We start from the raw sequence: 16,194 nt of genomic DNA on the forward strand, positions 1-16,194 counted from the left end.
TACAAAGTAAGGAAAGACATCAAAGAAAGAAATGAAAGTAAAATTAAAACTTTTATTTTCTTATTCTGAAAACAAAACAAAAATAAAGTGGGAGTATTTATTATGACAAATTAGACTCCAGGACAAGAAAGAATATCACAGATAGAGAAAGATTTATATAATGGGATACATTCCTCAAGAAGGCATAATAATCCTAAACGTCCATGAAACAAACAACAGAGTTCCAAAGCACATGTGACAAAAACAGATAGACCTGGAATGAGAAATAGACAAATTCACAATTATAGATGAAGTTTTCAACATTTCTTTCTCCAAAATTAATAGAACAAATAGGCAGAAAAATCAGAAAGTATATATATGTAACCTAAAAACTATCAACCGATTTGACCTACTTGTATGTATAGAACACTCAAGCAACAAAAGAATACACATTCTTTTTAAGTGACCATGAAGTATCCATCAAGATGGAACTAACAAAATGTTAAAAACAGAAATAATGCAAAATATCTTCTCAGACCATAGCATAATTAAATTAGAAATCAGTAACAGATATATCTATACAATCTCCAAATATTTGTAAATTAAACAACATAGTACTAATAACCATAGCACAAAGAGGAAATATCAAAGGAAAATCTGTAAGATTTTTTTGAATTAAATGTTAACTAAAATAAAGATAAGCAAAATTAACTTAACAGCAAACTTATGGCCTTAAGTGCATAAGCTAGAAAAGAAGAAAGGTCTAAAATCAGTAAGCTAATCTAAGCTACCACATTAAGAAACTAAAGAAGGAAAAGCAAATTAAGCCTAAAGCAAACAAAATGAACAGGATACTATGATAGGGTAGAAATAACTGAAATTGTGAACAGAAAAACAAAAGAGAAAATTAATAAAGAAAAAGAACCATTCATTTGAAAATAATAAAATTGATTAATCTTTAGCTAGTATAAGTAAGAAAAAAAATAGAGGAACATTTTGCTAATATCAGAGATGAAAGCAGAAACATCACGTCTGATCCTACAGGCATTAAAGGATAGTAAGAGAATATTATGAATAATTCTGTGTTCATAAATTCAACAACTTAGATGACATGGACCACTTCATTGAAAGTCCCAACTATCCAAACTCACTCAAAGAGAAAAATATCACTTGAATGCCTTCTATCTATTAAAGAAATTGAGTTTGTAGTTAAAATCATTATATATATATATATATATATATATATATATATATATATATATATATATATATACCTTAGAACAAAATGATTTCACTGGCAAAATGGAATGGAGGAGAGCTTTTCCAAGGACCCAAATGAAGAAGGTCAGGAAGGGGGCCTGAGCAATGTTAAACTTACATTGTAGGCAAAATGTGAAAGAGCTTGCTCCTGGCCTAATTATACTTTCAATTACCCCAGGGGTAAGTACTTCTCAAGTGCTGAGTGTAGGGAGATTTGGAATCTCAAACCTATCCTCTGCAATAGCATTTCTCAGGAATCCTCTAAAGAGAAAGTGACATTGCCAGGATAATTTTGAAGAACATTTTATTTAGCTACGATTCTGCTGTCATTTTCTATATGTCTGGTATTTCACTCCCCTTTTGATTAATAGAGACATTCTCATGAATAAAAGATCTTGGTCTCTTGAAACTGTCTGTCTTGCTCTCTTATTTCTCCCATGAAGTCATAATCCCCCATTTGTGACATCACCATCTTCACTGCAATCAACAGTGATGTTTCAAGCTGGGGATTAAATGCTCCAGAAAAGGAAGGCTTTACAATAGCAGAGGGACTCTCAAGGAATAAAGATCCAATTAGCATGTAAATGCCCTTTTTAATTAAAAAAAGGGGTGGTGGAGAAAACTAAGGGATGAGTAGACAATCCCAGTGATTGGAGTGTTTTTCTTTGAAATAAAGTATTTGGTTTTTCTCTTAACCCTAGTCCCAATGTCCCTGCCATCATCCCCTTAAATGAATAAATATTCAATATTAAGAAAACACTAAAGATGAAGCAAGGCTGTAAATATGGGTATTGCTCCTCCAGCATAGTTTCTGGGCCTGTTAACTTGACCATGATTGAAGCAACATTAGAGAATGGACTGGTACAAGAATCAGTTGGGATTCCAGATGTACATGATTTGGCCTGTCCTACCACTACAGTATCACTGTGCAGCAGCCCTCATCTCATCTCTCGCTTCCACTAGACTTTGTTAGGCATCCGTCAGTTTCTTAAAATCTCTAAGCTTTTTTTCATTTCAGAGATTCACTCTATGCTGTGCTTCATTCAGGAATACTCTTGCTCCACCCTCTTTGCAAAGCTTGTCCTGTTAATCATTCAAGTCCAAACGTTAATGATATTTCCCCTGAGAGGCCTGCACTGAACACTTGCAACTTCTATCTACATTAGAACCTTGATATTTTCATGAATGCAAGCAACACACCTTCTCTAGTCAGTACTACAAATCAACACTTAGGACAAAACCTGGCAGACACATATACATGTATCACATTCATAAAGTAACCAAGGATATATGGCCATCTTTGGGGGATTCTGTAGAAAAATCCCTTCTTTGAATGAAGATTAAATAGCTTCCAAATTCACATTAAGCTATACATCTTTATAATTCCTGAAGTAATTCTCCTGGTTGTTCTCATAAAATGTCCTCTGTTCCCTGAAGTTCCACAGTAAAAATGAGTATTGATACAGAATCCAATCAATGGAGAGGGTCTCATTCTGGGGATTCATCATTTACAAATATTTATAGGAAACATATATGTATAAGTAGGTTGCCCAAGTAATTTATCATCTAATGAGAACTATCAATATTTTATGTGTGAAAGGGAGTGCTAGGTATAATTATACTAGGACCATGGGCATAAACCAGAGCTGTCTCATGCTAATTGGGACATGTGGTCACCTTATGTATGTATCAGATATTATAGTAAACTTAGGGAAGATACATATAGAAGAGAAAATATTTCTTATCTTTAAATGTCATGTAGTATATTGGAACAGTGGTATATATAAACTCATAGCTATAAAGTGATACATTGGTTTTCTCAAGAGGGTTATGGATAAAATGCTATAGGTATTCAGAGTAAATACAGTGTCTATAAAGAGATCCATGAATGTTTCCAAAGAGTACAAAAATATGTTAATCATGTACTAATAGACTAGTTCATCAAATAACCCCCCATAACATAATACAAACACATTAGACTATTCTACATCAATGCCTTAAACTGACTTAACTTACGGCTACAAAATCTACTTGCAGTATAGTGAAAGAGAAGAGAGTTCTGTACTGTGTATATGTTCATATATTAAAGGCTTGTCAGTCAAACAAGACACCCTATAGGAAAAGACTTGCTTCTTCTCTTGTCACCCTTATGTACTATCAACAATTTGTCAGCTCACTGCATATGCTCAGTCACATTGTGTTGATGAATTAGTTGTTTAACTGGGCTAGGCAAAAAAGATTGCTTTGCCATGCTCTTGTGATATAGAATTAAGCCAGAAAGATAATATATCTTTCCTCCTTGTCTTTTTGTAAAATCTGATGTAATGGAACTTATAATCCTAAGCATAGTGTTGATGATACAAAAACATTGCTCCATTAATGGAAGCACCTATGGTGCTAAGCACAAAGTTGGCCCACATTGGGTCAGAAAAGGGTCTGTTAAATTCTACTCAAAGATATTATTTTTTCAGAATTTTAAACTTAAAAGAAACTAAGTCAAATTGAACTCCAAAAGATTGCAGATGAAGAAACTTCAGCTCAGAAAGAAGAAATATTTTTTCTGTCACATACTCAGAAGTAGAATATGACAAAACTCTAATACCAAGTCTCAGTTGAGAGTACTTTTTATACAGCCTTTTATACTGCCATTAGTGGGTGCCCCCAAAGCAGCAAGATACATGACTTGTGGCTGCTGATTTAACATCTATTATTACCATTGTCTGATGAAGAAGGACACATGAAAAAGAAAGTCTGTATCCTCCCCCGACCCCTCCCTGCCATATTTATGCATTTAGAAGTCTTTAAAATTTATGGGGATCAAATACTTTTTAAAAAGACCTAGAAATGTCACTGTTCTTCATGTTTCATTACCTTCAAAACAAAGTTATAAGAAACTGGAACCCTAAGGCAACGCAGTGAAATCTCAACTGCTCTAGAAATATGCATCCTATTGTATTTTCAATTTAGCTCTAAGAAATTCAGGCAATCTCAAGTATCCAGGGAATTAAGAAATGGAATTCTCTTTAAAGAAGGATGAAGAAGAACTTAATTATTTCTTTACTGTCTAGCGTGTCCCTATTAGAAGTGGTGTTTCACCTCCCCAAAACATCACCATTATCATATCCTCATCAACAACAAGTAGTAATATAATAATTACCGAGATTAATATAGATCTCACTATACATCAAATGCTGGCCTAAGTTGATATGTATGTATAAAATTTAATCTTCACACAAGCCTTATGAAATATGTGTTACTATTATTCCCCTTTTACATATAAGGAAATTATGTGAATACACAGTTCTAGCTGCTGAGAACAAAAAGAAGTAGTTGTGAAGCAGGCTGGCCTAGCTTGCTTGTATTATTCATTGATTTTATAAATGGATGGCTGAAGTGATGGAGCTGTTAGGTGCTATGCAGGCCCAAAGGAGAAGATACTATGTTTGCAAGGGTGGTCAGGGAAGGCTACAGGGATGAAGATGCCCTAAGTTTGCTCATGAAACTAGGTAGATGTTATTGAGATGTATATATGAGTTCCCAAATTGTGGCCAATCATGGGGAAATATATTAGAAGTGTTGTGATATTGGTGTTTGGAGTAGGGATGAGTGGACTAGATTTATAGGAATGGAAGATTTATACGAAACAAAAATGATGATGGTAATAATGTGTAAAATACACATGTCAGTCATTAGCACAGCTGGGTGCTCATTAAAAATATTCCATCAACCAGCTGTGTGACCCGGTAACATTCTCATCTGTAAAATGAAATACGTTACCTAAATGACCCCTAAAATTCTTCAAGTATTAACTAATTCTATGACTTTATGATATTAAAAAATATATATTTTAATTCTCACTTTGCTGATGAAAAAAGTGAGCACCTATAGAAATTAAGTGAGTTTTCAAGTGCAACACAAATGAGTAAGCAACAGAACTATATCTAGAATTCAGGTCTTCTGATATCTAGCTCTCAAATGGAGATTATGGAAGAAGAGATGGTTTGGGGGACATTATTTACTATATTAATTATTCTAAAAGGTAGTTGACTAAAAATGTAAATAGATTTAATAAAAATTTAGTTAAATTTAATAAATAATAATTTCATATAAAACCTCTCAAAGTGATTTTGTTTTTTGTTTGTTTGTTTTTAGTAAGTGTACCATATCAACAGCTATTTTTATAGTGTTTGCCCCTCCCCCAGCTTTTTTTTTCTTTCTTTCTTTAAGACATAATTTGGGTCTGGCTAGACCACTGGGATAACCAAAGCTCAAAATTTGTTATTTATCTTAAATGGCATCTCTCTCTCTTACTGTTTTTTCCATACTATGTGAAAGAAGAATCCTATTCCTCAAAGGTGATGTGGTTTGGGAGGTGTTTGAAAAAAGAAAATGAAAGAAAGGAAAGGAAAAAAAAATCCAACCCGGATCCTACAGTTGTTCACAGTGCGGTTCACCCATCAGAGCTGAAAATAACCTATATTTTATTTCCCTTATTTTTAGAAAACCGCTATGGACACAGGGGTGACCGAGTGGCCAGCTGTGCCCTGAAATGCCTGAAGTCATCGCAATCAGTGCTCCACTGTCTGAGGCTCCCAAAATGAAACACTTTGAACACTCATTCAAAGGTGTGAATGCATGAAATTGGCACAATGGTCAGCTACCGCAGTACTTCCCATGTTTTTGCACTGCCTTCTGCTTCCCTTGTCTGCCCTTTTTGCTCTCTGTCCCTTGTTTCTGACAGTTCTTCAAATGTCTGCTTAAAGAGCTGTGGCAGCCTGGGAGAGAGAACTGGAAGTTCTTATACAGTCTTTATCTCGAAGTGAAGAAGGCTGAGGGAAAAAACAACTGCATTCAAAATCCCTGAAAAGATTGTCTTAGACAACAGATGAGGTAGATCTGAGAAAGACGGTGCATACATGTAGGTACATTAGTGCACAAATCACTTATTGGTTCAATGTATCTCCACCTTGACCTACCCTCTTATATGTTCTCTATATCATTCCAGTCCTATTGCTCACAACCATCTTCTCAACTTGATTCAATTAGGACATTCTGCTTAGGGCTTTGTGATGGTCTCACCTGACCTTGTTTGTGTAGTAGAAACTAGCACAGTCCCTGCCATGTTGACTCCCTAGTATTTTTACCTGAATATATTGTTTCATAAAATTAAGGCCTAACAAGTTTATATTTCACTCAGCAACTATTTTTGAAAAAGTTGCTCCAAATGAGCCTGTACATCATGGACTCTTCTGAGACTGTCATAGGAAATTCACCCTCGTCTTGGTTTTACCCATTCTTCCAAGAATGTACTCTGTCTTCTTTTCTAACAGTCTTCATTCAGGAATTTACTCAACACTATTCCTCCAGGACATGTCCCTCTATTGCTAGTTCATACTCTCTAGTGTCTTTTCATGAGGAGAGATATGGTATTTTGCATCATCCTGTTTTTTTTTTTTTAATCTCACAAAATTTCCTTTTTCCTCATAGCCACCCTCACACCTCATCCATTTCTTGCAGTAACCAGGACTATTTAGGTTTTCTGCCTCAGGAATGGGAGGTCACTGGAGAAAAATGGGGGACAAAAAGGTCAATTCTCAGCTTCTAAGTTTTAAAAAAAAAATTTTAAACTCAACGTGGAAAAAAGAGGTTTTTGAATCTCAAAACTCAATCTACACCATAAACAATAGATGTAGGAAGAAATGTTTTGACTTTTACATCTGTTCTGGACTTGATAAATATTAAATGGGCTGGAAGAAAAATGAGCATCAGAGGGGAAATAAGAACTAGATGTTGGTAACTGTCCCCAAGAAAAGGCAACATTTCTATTAGACTAAAGCTACTAATTATAATGCCAAATAAATGGAACATCAATGTACATTAATTATAATACAAATGGATCCTTCCACTGTCAGAGATTCATGACCTACCTCTTGTGCTCTCTCCTTTTTCAACCTTATATCTCTTCTAAGATGCATGCTACACCAAGCCTTGAATGTTAGTTGTTTATGCATTTATTTTCTGTGCCTGATCATAAGTCAGTTGAGACAAAAGACTGCCTTATTCATCTTTGTACAATCCATGATAATTTACCATAATAGGCTCTAAGTCCATCACACCCAAATAAAATAAAATTGAATTTCTGTTCAATAGGCTGACCATTCAATAGGTTCAGACATGGGAGTGTCCTTCCTGTATGTCAGCCTTGTTTTTCATATATTTGTGTAGTTATGTATGTATGTGTGTGTGTGTGTGTGTGTGTGTGTGTGTGTGTATATGCACACATATATATACATATGTGTGTGTGTTTGTGTTTATAGGTGGAAGGGATAGGACAAGGAGAAAAAAATAAATTTGTTTAATAATGCACAATTTAGGATGTTTGAGGGTTCAGGGAGAAGGAAATATGCTTTAAATTAAAACTTAAAACAAAGTAAATTAAGTTTCTCAATAACCATAAGTACTCAGCTCCTGTTAATTCAGTGACTCCATGTTGACATACGAACCATGTTGCTTCTGTCTTTTACATGTTTGTGTTTTTACATGTTTCTTTCTCTATATGTTGTCCTTGTCTTTGTCCTATGTACTTCATTATCACATGTGATCATCTCACTCCCTGGTGTCATGTACAGGAATACATCATGCAAAAAAAGATGGACTATTTCTTCCTCATATCCCTTTATAGAAGTAAAATAGCATTTCAAAGAAGCTCTCCGGTAAGACCTCCCCTTACTTCTTTATTGGCCAGAGGCAAATGCTATACTAGTCTCTGATAAAGTCACTGGGATCACCACAAATTGCTTAAATTATCAGGATTTATCTGAGTCACACTGAGGAGGATTGAACTCTCCAGGAAAGTGGGGTTTTGCCTTCAAGGGAGAAAGTGTAATGACAGCAGTGTCTAATAAAAGTAACCACAACAATAATAATGCTAATAGTAAATAACATTCTTTGAGTTGCTACTCTATTTTAGACGCTATGCTGAAGAGTTAAGTATACTACTGCATTTAAAAAACATAGCAACCTTATACCAGATAAGTATATTGAAACTCAAAGAACTGAATAGATATGTCCAAGGTTACACAGATAATAAATGACAAGGAGGAGAGTAGATATTTAAAGCCATGGCTGTCCATCTCCAAAGCTATTAATATTTCCGGTGTTCCACAGGGAAGACTGTGGAAAAGCATATACTTTTGAAGCCTTGATAGAGATGTGCTTCACAAAATCATTCAGCTGCTTGCTGGAGCCACCGAAGCCACTTTTCAAAGCATGTAATAGGCTTATCTAAACATAGTAGTTGCTGATTGTAATCTTTCTTGTAATAGGAATATAAAGGCTGTTTTCAAGTCTCTCTCCCAGCCTACCCATTAATGTTCTGTTTTAGGGTCACACGAAATCTGGATGTCTTTGTCAATTAAACTGAGTTAGAGAGGCTAGAAAACTGGACATAGTGGATGATTCAGTCAATCTAATGCATGAACTTGTGAAATTTGACCATGACTCATTTCTTCTCCTTAAAGACAAATATTACCATTAAGGAACAGCAATGCTGTATTCAGATAGTTCTTTGCAAATTGCCGAAGACAGCTTCCACTAAATTACCCATCACTGGAACCTCAAGCCAGAGCTCAGATTTCATTTGAAGAGAAAACAATCATTGCATGTAGGTGTTATCTTTTTAATGGCCAAACTCATATGGCTTCATAAAATGTGTGAGAGTTTCAAGCTGATGTCTCCTCCATACCCCTCCCTGCAGATCCAAATGCCTCGCTTTCTACTGCTCCATGCTTTCTACTTAATAGCTGAGAACAGTCTTTCGCTCAACATTGCCTTCCTGACATCTTCTCCCTCAAAGCACCTTAGCAATTCCAGAATTTTGTGTAAAAACACAAGGCAGTTCTTGACTCTAGACTGACACGTGGTTGTATGACTGTTTAAGGTGTGGATGCTAGTGCTTATCTCAACCCCAAGAGCACGGAGGGGAGGGACCAAAAGGCAATTACCTTACAGTTATTACCAACTATATCCTGGCAAATGACCTGGCCCACAATAGGTGTTCTGCAGAAATATTTTCTCAATTGTATTAATTTAATTCCTACTTAATTCAACAGTCCTCATTCTTGTCTTGGAATATGTTCTGAGGCAGACAATGTAGCAGTTTGGAAAGGGAGGGTGTGACGGGTGGGTTGGATGCATTCAATACTGCTAGATAACCAATGGCTTAGAAGTGGAAATGATTAAACACTTACCAATCACTTTTGTAGAACAAAAATTTGCCCACTTGTCTGATTTCCTGACTCCTTTTTACCTATTCTTGTCTTACTTAATTTTAGCCCAATGACAGATGTGGCTCCTATTAAAAAGAGAAACTAATAAAGATTCTTAAAATACCTGAAAAAACTACCAAACTATCCATATTTTTTTACTGAACTAAAATACTAAAAGATGCAAGTGATGAATATATCCATCAGCTACTGGATGCACTGATGAGATTAAAAAAAATCAACATATTTACTTGCCTACATTTACTTTTTTCTGTGGTTCTGTGGCCTCAAGCTGCTTACTGCAGATTAGATTTTGCCTTAGTATGCTAATGTTGAATAAGGGAATTGGGCTGTAAATAATTAAGTTGTGAGAAGTACAAAACTAAAGCAATCTACTAATGCAATATGAACATCCCTTGATTATATTTGCAGAATGAATTTACCTGCTTTAAATGGTGAATTAGAATTGAAAAGTAAATTGAAATTTAGAAGAAAATACAATAATAAACCACCAACGACCTTTTTTTTTTTTTTCCTTTTGCTGTTTCAGATGCCAGAGGGTACACTCTGTCATACTACTCACAAAATGAAACATTATAGTCGCTGGACCACAAGAGGTGTGTCTTGATTGACTTTTACCACCATTACCCATTCTCACTCACTCCTTTTTGTACCCTCACCAGAGGCAAAATGCAACAATTCCATTGCAGTTAATGGACATTGTTTTGTTTGTAATTGTTCTTGTATAATTGTAGACTGGTGCTTCATTTCATGAAATTTTAAATTGTGGAAAAGATATTGTGGAATATTTAGATATTCATTCCTTCAGTTTTTCATTTGGTGGCTTTCTTGGCAAAAACAGAGTCTCTGGATCAATATCTCTTCCTTTTGCAATCCTTTGATGGAAATTCACATGGATATGCAATGTCTCATTCATTGTGCCAATAAGGAGTTTTATGAGAAATATTTCATGCTCCAGGAAAAGGATTTGGAAAAAAAAAAGAGCACAGCATTTTATCAAAATAAGATTTCTAGACATAAAATGAAGCAGAAGGTCAGTCCAAGCATGAAGACCACAGAAGGCATCTGACTTGGGCCCTTAGGATCAGGAATTCCATTCTCAAATCCAGGACACTGTAGGGTAAGGTTTAACTGGGCCTGAGGAATAATATGGGTGTTATTAGGTTAGGTCTTTGTCTACTAATTTCCATGTTTACCTTACAGTGATAATGGCTCCTCCATCTTGAAGACTACCCAACAGGGTCCCCTGAGGCTCCTGACTCTTACCCTCCATGGGTTGAGACTGCAGGTGGGAAGATTGATAGGGTTAGCTATGAGGTGGGCAATGGAGCTGGGGAAAGCAGGGGCATTAAAGAAAAGAGAGCTAAACACAAACAGAAAATCACACAATGCAGGGGTATCAGATACCAGCTCTTGGGAAGGCAAGTTGGTCCTCCTCTTGTGGGAATATGAATATATATACACTGAACATCCCTTACTGTGAGAAGGTTAAGGGAGGGGACAACATAGTGAAAAACAACCAAATAAATAAAAGTCAACAAAATGAAGTCATAAATATTTTCTGAATTTCTCATAGTCTCCACACTATTGTTTCCCTGAAAAATTGAATTATGATTCTTGAAAATCACAAACTTATTGTATTTTTCCATGGCCTTGCCTCAATGGATGATGAATCATTAAGTAGCACATCACAAAAAAAAAAAGGCTCCTTTGCCATCACAGCCCATTTTCATCCTGCTCACTGCAATTAAGCCCCGATTTTTGCTTCCCAATTGATCTCATTAGCACAGATTCAGAAAATAACAACAAAATGTTTCACATTTGCATATAAAGACTTAAAAATGTACCTTTTCTGATGTGGAAATAGGAATTTGTGAGTGGGAAGAATATGATTCATGAAATCAGAAGGCTGGATTTCAGGGCCATCGCTGCTGCTCTAGTTTGGTTTGGTTTCTTTAACTTGAACAACTGGATTACCTTTTCCACTTCTGCAAAATGGAGTTAATATTAACCAGGTCACAGTGTTGCAAGAGTAAAATAAAATACATGAACGTTCTCCTAGTATCTGAACCACACACTTGCACACACAGTTCGTACATATACCATTCATGTGACGTTTTGAAGATTCCTCTAATGGCAGATACTCAGAGTGCCTCCTGCGTCTCTTTGGGGTGCTCACTATCAGTTCTCAGTCAGTACTAAGTTTTATGATTTCAGACTCAACTAGTTCCATGATCCAAAAGGACATCACATAGGGCTTCCCTGGTGGCGCAGTGGTTGAGAGTCCACCTGCCGATGCAGGGGACACAGGTTAGTGCCCCGGTCCAGGAAGATCCCACATGCCGTGGAGTGGCTGGGCCTGTGAGCCATGGTCGCTGAGCCTGTGTGTCCGGAGCCTGTGCTCCACAACGGGAGAGGCCACAGCAGTGAGAGGCCCGTGTACCACAAAAACAAAAAAAACAAAAAACAAAAGGACATCACATAGCCCTGTACTACTAAGAAGGCAGGTTCCCAGAAGTCACTGTAATCTCTCTTCTACCCCTGGAAACTCAAACTCAACAACTCCAAGTTACTCTCACTGAATCTCCACTTCTAACATAGTACGCCTCTGCTGAAAAAACTTATATTACTTCCTATTTTCTATAGCATAAGGTTCAGACAGTAATCTCAGTCCTTCCATGAAATCATCTCGAATACTCTGCACACATATTATTTTGTTCTACTCTGAATTCATATTTGTACAACTCGTGATGGTATCACACTTTCTTCTTTACTCTAGCTGTGTCTTCCTATGTAGTTTTCTTGGGGAGCTAGAAGGGAAGAAGAATGTTTGTGTCTTTCTCTCATGCATCTCGACAGCACCTACTTTATTGCTCTGCCAAAAAAATTCCTCTCCCATTTTGATTGATGTTAATATTAATGATAATTTCATGGAAATCTGAAACCCCACCTAGTTCTGTGCACCTGTCTCAGGTGCTTAATTAATCCTATGATATCGCTGAATGAGTCATTTAGGTAGATTGTCCATAGAGCAAACACAGATCATTTTCTTTTACTTCCAAACATAGGTTTGTAGGTTCTTTAAATTTATTTCAGAGAGAGACAGAGATAGAAAAAGATATAGATGTATGTATAATGATACATGTATGTATATATATATGTATATATATATGTGTATATATATATATATATATACATATATATATATATATATATATATATATATATATATATATATATATATATATATATAGAGAGAGAGAGAGAGAGAGAGAGAGAGAGACAGACAGACAGACACAAAGAAACAGAGAGAGAAAGAAAGAGAATGAGAGGGGAGAGAGAGAGAGATTATACCTTAACAAAGTTCCCTGCTGTGCTGGCCTTATCATCTGTAAAATGAAGGGATACCATTTCAGCTAGTAAAGGTTTTTCTTTTTTAATTTAGTGTCATCATTACCAGCTTATACTCTGTAAGACTTTCTTATTCACAGCGAAATGAGGGAAACAGGTAACCAATGATCTCAAACCCACATACATTGATGCCTAAAATTTTCCATCCTGGAATCAGTGAAATGGCCTGAGTATAAAACCTGAAAAGGTCAAATTGCCCAAGAATATAATTGGACCCACCATCACATTGTAATTAAAGCCACAGAAGGTTCTTACATGCCACCTTTCTGTCTCTCAAATGCAGAGAGAAACACGAGCTTCACAGACCACAGGAAAATTCACTGATTAATTACACAGTGATGTGATATTATTCCTGCCAGAATAGTCCCTCTGAAATGTCAGAAGGATTAGAAGTGCCACATCTTCCTCCCAGACTCTAATCTTAAAGGACCCTAGGATGAAAACACAGCAATTATGTTCATAGACTGTGTCAATTTTACAATAGAAAAAAGAGCGTTCCCAACAGCAAATAATTATAGCACTGCTTAATGATTGATTTAACATAGAAAACCCATCTAATTCCTTTTGTCATTACAATCTACAGTACTAAGAGTCTAACAATGCTGCCTTCGTGGATAGACATTACATTAGCATTAAGAATAATGCTAATACAACACACAGTTTAACTTGTTATATTGTGAGTCGGAACTGCTTCCTTATACACAGTTATTAGTGTAGCACACCTTCTGAATGAAACCGACCAGCTGAGAATTTGCTTTCAGCATCTGTGCTAATGCAAAAGAGTATTGTAACCTAAAGTCGTCTCTTGCATATTTCATACAGCAGGAGAGAATGTGTTCTCTGTTTTCCTAGGACATAATTCCAAAGTCTGAAAAAAGCATGAGCTCTAGCAAATAGGTTCATGATGATTCTAAATGGATCCCTATGTGGATGACATGCAAATGCAACTCTTGCAAAAGATTACCTATGGAAATCTACCTAGTCTACAAGTCAATAAGCACACTATAGTCTAAAGAAAAACACAACAAACCCAAACAATCTTAGGAGCTCTGAGGCTTTCTTGTGGTGAGCAATAGTTGACAATAAGATCATTTCAGAACACTTAGAATAAAATTAGGAAAAATAAAGAGAAGAGAATATGGAAAGTTAGCTTTCTTTATGATATTTCACAGGAAATTATATGGGTGATTAAGGAGTTTCCAAACCCCATTTCTGTCACTACTTCAGCGAATAGCTTCACGTACACTCAGCTACCTAAAGATCTGATTGAATCAGTGGCATTACTGATTCATCTACTCCAGAAACTACACATATTTCCTGAAGGCCTACTTGTGCTAGGTGATGGATAAAGACAGACACAAGAAACAGGCTTCCTGTTTGACAAGACAGCAATGGTGAGTGGGCACATGTCCAGTGGACACTGATACACACATCATTGTGTTGGTTCTGCAAGAAATATCTCAACTTGGGAAATATGAGAGGATGTGGAGTTCCAGGTTTCATTTTGTCAAGTAGAGGCTCAGTTTCTCAGTTGGTAGAAAGATGAGTGTTCATGTAGAATGTTTAGGTAGCCAGACTATCTACGTTTAAATTCAGGCTCACCCACCTTAGATATGTCTCATTCCACAAGAGAGCTAATCTCTTTATACCTCATTTACTCATGTGTAAAATGGGGATAACGATTGAGCTCCCAAGGGGGCTGTTTTTGAAATATAAATGAGTTTATGGAAAGACCTTAGACCAGTGTCTAGCACACTCAGTACTCACTACTATTCCTATCACCCTTGGTAAATCTAATCTGGTAGTGATTTAGTGTACTTGAATCTCTTTCCTCTGACTTTTTTTAGCAAGAGTCTCTGAGTTTCAGTATATCAATCCTTTATCTTTCCTTTGAGAAGAGAATGAATAGATGTATAAACGTATTTACTGATTCCATTAGACTTACAATTTTTATTCAGAGTATATAATTCAGAATTCTATTTTCCATTTTGTGCTTCAGTGTAAATAGTTTGTGATAGTCTGTTCCTAATAAATTGATAGTCTCTGGATGTATCCAGATTTGGATCTCTTGAATATGGAACATGAATACAGACCTATCGAGTCATGACCACTGAAAAAGAGTGACTCAGTTTTCAACCAAATCTCTTAGCGCTACTCTCAAATTACAACGTCACCTTTAGTATTGTTAATAAAAATAGAAATAATAACTTATATTTAAGTATGTGGGCTCATTGAGTAGGGCCTTCCTCTCCTGTCTCAGGGGAAGCTCCTTGGTAGCTTGGGGAGAGATTGCTGATGGAATCTGGGAATCAAACCCTCCTCAGGCTGCATTATGTTAAGCAGTTATCTCAGACTGCAGAAATCCACATGGGTTTATCTTCTTTATTTTATCTTCCTGTCTGTCTATCTGTCTCTTTCTCTTTCCCTCTTTCAATTTCTCTTTCTTTTTCACATGAACTTTTTTTCTGAATAAACACAATCTCCTCCTGAGAAATTTCATATCTTCTCACAAGGGAGGAGGGAGCTTGTCCTTAGGTACCTCTCTGTATCTTAAAACTTGGTCTCAATTTTTTGCAAAAAACTAATGGAGTAATTTGGAAGATGGTGGAATTAGGCTCTGTATCCTGGAGATTCTTATGCAGGAGAGTGGTGTAGGTGTTAAAATGTCAGTTTTTTCTCTACATAAGAAAAATCAATGGGTTATTTAATTTACTCAAGATGTAAACATTGCTTTTCTTCCTCAGAATATATTATAGTTGATTTAAATATAGTCACCTATTAACATAATTTTCTATTGACCCTTTCAATAAATTAAGAAAGATAAGGGAAAAAAAGAACTCCATCATATGGAGAATTTGACTCTTTGTGTCTATAAATCTAGTTTTATTTTCCCTCTATGAGTAGTGATGCCACTTTGCTTACGTTATATTATTTAGAAACCAAAATCCTCTCATTTCCTTGAAGAGAGCTAGGAGTACGATTCCCAGTTCATGCTATTATTCTTTCTACATTGAAATTTATAATGTAATTTCACAAAAGTAATTTTATTGTAATATTTACCTCAATCTTGTAACAGAGTTTAGACAGGGCTAGTTACTGTCATTTTATGGAATCTATCTCCCATTTCCACCTTCACCATCTTAGTTGGATTATTTTGAAAAGTGTTGTATTACATTTTAGGTCAGATAGAACTAGAATAGGGACCAAGAGTGTTCTCTGATTGGTAACCTTTTCTTCCCTCTATGCACACATGTTGTGT

The sequence above is a fragment of the Mesoplodon bidens genome (genome assembly GCF_964165515.1).
Source record: "Mesoplodon bidens genome assembly, chromosome: 13".
Lineage (NCBI taxonomy): Eukaryota > Metazoa > Chordata > Mammalia > Artiodactyla > Ziphiidae > Mesoplodon > Mesoplodon bidens.